Source organism: Rhinoderma darwinii, chromosome 3 (assembly GCF_050947455.1).
Source record: "Rhinoderma darwinii isolate aRhiDar2 chromosome 3, aRhiDar2.hap1, whole genome shotgun sequence".
NCBI lineage: Eukaryota > Metazoa > Chordata > Amphibia > Anura > Rhinodermatidae > Rhinoderma > Rhinoderma darwinii.
The window spans coordinates 421,703,677-421,709,676 of record NC_134689.1 but is presented as its reverse complement, the minus strand read 5'-3'; positions in this window follow the sequence as shown (position 1 = coordinate 421,709,676).

Here is a 6,000-nt window from a genome sequence, read left to right as displayed (position 1 = left end):
ACATCTTATTGAAGAGAAAGGATTGATTTTATTTTCACTGCCCAATTCTAATGAATTATATGAAACATGTGTGGGGTAAAAATGCTTACTACACTCCTAGATGAATTTCTCAAGGGGTGTAGTTTCCTAAATCGAGTAATTTTTTTGGCGTTTTCATTGTTTTGTCCCCTCAGGGGCTTTGCAAATGTGACATGGTCTCCGCAAACCATTCCTGCTAAATGTGATCTCCAAAAGCCAAATAGTGGTCTTTCCCTTCTAAGCTCTGCCGTGTGTCCAAACAGCCGTTTATTACCACATGTGGGGTATTGTTTTACTCAGGAGAAATTGCTTTACAAACGTTGTGGTGTGTTTCTCCATCAGTCCTTGTGGAAATGAGAAAAAATTAGCTAAACCTACATTTTCTTTGAAAAAAATGTAGATTTTTATTTTCAGGGCCTACGTCCAATAATTTCTGCAAAAAACCTGTGGGGTCAAAACGCTCACTATACACCTAGATAATTTCCTCAATGGGTGTTGTTTCCAAAATGATGTCATTTGTAGGGGGTTTCCACTGTGTTGTCCCCTCAGGAACTTTGTAAATGTGACATGGCCACCGCAGATTGTCATTTTCAGGGCCTACTTCCAATAATTTCTGCAAAAAACCTGTGGGGTCAAAACGCTCACTATACCCTTAGATAATTTCCTCAGTGGGTGTATTTTCCCAAATGGGGTCACTTTTTGTGGATTTCCACTGTTTTCGCACCACAAGAACTCTTCAAACCTGTCATGGTTAGTAAAATATATTCTACTAAAAATAAGGCCCCAAAATCCTCTAGGTGTACCTTTACTTCTGAGGCCGGTGCTTCAGTCCAGCAGCACGCTAGAGCCACATGTGGGATATTTCCTAAAACTTCAGAACCTGAGCAATAAATATTGAGTAGCATTTATCTGATAAAACTTTGTGTTATAAAAAAATCGGATTAAAAATCAATTTTCCTCAAATAAAATCTGAAATTTGTACATTTCACCTCTACTTTGCTTTAATTCCTGTGAAACGTCTAAAGGGTTAAGACATTTTCTAAATGCTGTTTTGAATACTTTGAGGGGTGGGTGACGTTTTTAAAAAGGGGTGGCTTTTTGGGGTTTCTAATATATAAGGCCCTCAAAGCCACTTCACAACTGAACTGGCCACTGTAAAAATAGCCTTTTGACATTTTCTTGAAAATGTGAGAAATTGCTGCTAAAGTTCAAAGCCTTGTAACGTCCTAGAAAAATAAACGGAAGTTCAAAAAATGATGCCAATCTAAAGTAGACATATGGGGGATGTTAGTTAGCAACAATTTTGTGCGGTATAATTGCCTGTCTTACAAGCAGATACATTTAAATTGAGAAAAATGAAAATGGTAATGGTGTGGGTGCATAAGTAAGGGCCCAACCCTAACACAGCGCCACACACAGCGGTTACCCGCCAATCTTACAGCGCCAGCCACGCAGGACCAGCATTGACTTAAGTGCCTGAGGAAGGTCAAGGTGTTGACCGAAACGTCGCACTGTCACTGGCTACAAATAAATAAATTATTTGTTTGGATAAATAACTCCATATTGGTGTGCATAGTACTTATTTTCTCTACTGGATCGGGTTGGGCCCTTACTTATGCACCCACACCATTACCTAGTCATTACCTAGTGCTATCCGAACCTTGCAACTAATGTCATATCACAGTTACTCTCTCCGTGTCTTCCTCTCCCATAATTGCATTTTGTACTGTGTATTCTTCAAAATGATCCATACATTGTAAAACAGATCTAGATATAGATAAACTTCTGTATACTAGTATGTGAACTTCGATTTATCTCCACTGTGATATGACATTAGTACAGAGCACACATATTTCAAAGCTAGTAACAAAGCCATGAGATCTAATTAAAACAGGGAACTGTATATCCTACAATATGGTGTCAGTATTTACTATGTGACTCTTCAGGATAGCGTGCACCAGTTTAAAAGTTGATATTAAAGATTTTTCTGCATCTGAAAACAACATACAGGGGATTTTTCGAAATATTGCCAAGTCATGTATTACCGCATGGTGGCAGTTTAAGGGGTTAAAATCACCTGACAGGTTCCCGTTAAATATACAATGAATTGAAAACAATTCCATCTCCCCTATAATTTTGTCATTATAAATATATTCTATATAATTACATCAGAACCAAGTTCTGACATTTACGGCTCCAGAACCAAGCTCATACATATATACAGCACATATATGTAACACCAGAACCAAGCTGAGTACATAATACAGCACCAGAACCAAGCTCATTACATAAATACAACACCAGAACAAAGCTCAGTACATATATGCAATACCAGAACAAAGTTCAGTACAAATATACAGCTCCAGAACCAAGCTCAGTACATAAATACAGCATCAGAACCGAACTTAGTACATATATACAACATCAGAACCAAGCTCAGTACATATATACAGCTCCAGAACCAAGCTCAGTACAAATATACACAACACCAGAACCAAGCTCAGTACATATACAGCAGCAGAACCAAGCTCAGTACATATATACAGCTCCATAACCAAGCTCAATATATATATACAACACCAAAACCTAGCTCAGTAGAAATATACAGCTCCAGAACCAAGCTCAGTACATATATACACAACACCAGAACCAAGCTCAGTACATAAATACAGCACCAACACCAAGCTCAGTACATAAATACAGCACCAGCACAAATACAGCTCAATTTAGTGCAACCCCTGCCGTATAGGTTTGTACGGTGTAAAACTACAGCTTGGACCAAACAATGGTAAGGATATGCTGGGAGTTGCTGTTTCCCAAAAAAAAATATCATACAACCCATCATCTCGCTGCAGATCATACAGTGACTACAGTGCTGATTAGAGGCAGAATAAACATTTACATTAAGTCACTCACCAGTGACTATCTCAGATTCTAGTTGTTCTTTTTCTCTTTTCTTCTCCATCTGGTCCAGACCTCTATGACGACTTCTACCGGCCGCAGCCCATTTCTGCAGTTTGCCGCTCAGATATCTTCAGCTTCTCACTATTCAAACATTTCTGCACCTATAAATGAAGATAAAATTCTCATGGTGACACACAATATAAATGTAACACACACCCCTAAATATAGTAGTTCCAAACTCTGCACCTCTAATTATAATAGCACCATACACTGTGTCCCCAATTATAATAGCACCATACACTGTGTCCCACACACACACACACACACACACACACACACACACGCACATTGCTCCCCGTAGAAAGTGCCCCCATAGAGCCTCCTCTATAGATGGTGTCACACATATAGCCTCTCATGTAGATAGTGCCCCACATATAGCCTCCCCTGTAGATAGTGTCCCACATTTTTCCCCCTGGTATATGGTGTCCCACATATAGCCCACCGGTATATGGTGTCCCACATATAGCCCACCGGTATATGGTGTCCCACATATAGCCCCAGTAATATGGTGTCCCACATATAGCCCCCTGTGTAGATAGTGACCCACATATAGCCTCCCCTATATAATTTGTCCCATATATAGCTCCCCCTGTATATAGTGCCCCACATATAGCCCCCGCTTAGTGTCCCACATATAGGCTCCCCTGTAGACTGTGCCCCACATATTGCCTTCCCTGTAGATAGTGTCCCACATATAGCCTCCACTGTAGATAGTGTCCCACATACAGCCTCCCCTTAGTGTCCCACATATAGCCTCCACTGTAGACTGTGCCCCACATATAGCCTCCCCTGTAGACTGTGCCCCACATATAGCCTCCCATATAGAATGTGTCCTACATATAGCTCCCCCTGTATATAATTCCCCACATATAGCCTCCCCTTAGTGTCCCACATATAGCCTCCACTGTAGACTCTGCCTCAGACATAGCCTCCACTGTAGTGTCGCACATATAGAACCCCTTACTGCCACTGCCACTTTTAACTGGGAAAATAACAAAACTTTACATACCCACCTTCATTCCGTTCCCACGCCGCCCTGTGTCAATGCAGGCCTGCTCTCTTCTCAGCAGGTCTGTTGCGGCTGAACAACGGTGCTGATTGGCAGGGCAGAATAACTTTCCCCGCCAATCAGCGCCTTTCAACAATGGAAGCGGTGCTATGACGTCATCACACCGCTACCATCCTTGAAAGGTGCTGATTGGCGAGGCAAGTCACATTGCCAATCAGCGTCATTGAAAGGCAGGTACAATTAGTGCAGGAGGGGGTGGTGTCTGGTTTCAGTGGCACTGCCGCCCCATCAGAGAGGCAGCGGGCCGCCAGGAACTAATTGTTTGTTCGGCCAGCAGGTGGCCCACTTTTCACTGGCCCATCATACATTTGCCAGAACTGCCAGATGGCCAGTCCGGCCCTGTTTTAGCTAATGGTCAGTATATGAAAGAATAGGAGACAGTTACCTCCAATGCCAAGTCTCCAAGTATCCAGACTAAAGGATGTGCTCTATGTAACTAGTCTTAATGCAACTTGTTATAAGTAAAGAAACTCACAAAACAGGGGAATGTAGTTATGTTTTAGGATGACAATTTTATTAATCACAAAAGAGGGTGACACTCTTGCCAAAGGAAAAATCAAAGAGGAACTATACCGGCTGAAATGCAAAGAAACTGTTTTTACGGCTTCAAAGGAACAACACAGGAATTATTTCCATATGTGGCACAGGCGTCTTGGACATAGAGACCCAGAAGCAATAAGGAAGCTCATTCAAGAACAGATTGTTAACACAATTGATCAGAGGCATAGCAAGGTTCTCCAGCACCCGGGGCAAAGATTCAGTCCCCCATCCGATTCTCTTTGCCAACATCTCCTTCCCTCTTGCCATGTTTGTTTTCTTTACCAATCAATGAGGTGTCATTTTTTTCACATTTATTTTTATGTAAATTGAAAATAAAACCATTTGCACATTTTACAAACAATATAGTTCTATATGTAACACCAGAACCAAGCTCAGTACATATATACAGCACCAGAACAAATCTCAGTACATATATACAGCACCATAACAAAGCTCAGTACATATACAAGCACCACAACCAAGTTCAGTGTATATATACAGCATCAGAACCAAAATAAGTGCATAAATACAGTACCAGAACAAAGCTCAGTACATATATACACAACAATAGAACCAACCTGAGTACAGATATATATATATATATATATATATATATATATATATATATATATACAGTTTCAGAACCAGGCTCAGTACATATATACAGTACTAGAACCAAGCTCAGTACATAAATACAAAACAAGAACCAAGCTCAGTACATATATATAGCACCATAACCAAGCTCAGTGCATATATACAGCATCAGAACCCAAATGAATGCATAAATACAGCGCCAGAACCAAGCTCAATCCATATATACAACACCAGAACAAAGCTCAGTACATATATACAGTACCAGAACAAAGCTCAATACAAATATACAGTACTAGAACCTAGCTCAGTACATAAAGACAACACCAGAACCAAGCTCAGTTCATAAATACAATACCAGAACAAAGCTCAGTACATATATACAATGCCACTACCAAGCTCAGTACACATGTACAGTGCCAGAAATGAGGTAAGTACATATACGCAGTGCCAGAACCAAGATCAGTACATATATACAGAACCAGAAAAAAGCTAAATACATATATACAGTACCAGAACCAAACTCAGTACATAAATACAACACCGGCACACTTACACCCCTGCCATATAGGTTTGCACTAAATTGTATACAGCTCCCAGCATGGCGCAAACAATGGTAAGTATATGCTGGGAGATGCTGTTTCACACAAAAAAACATATCAAAATCATACCACCCATCATCTCGCTGCAGATCATACAGTGACTACAGTATTGATTAGGAGCAGAAAAAAACATTTACATTAAGTGACTCACAGATGACGTCTCAGATTCAAGTTGTCCTTTTTCTCATTTCTTCTCCATCCGGTACAGAGCTCAAT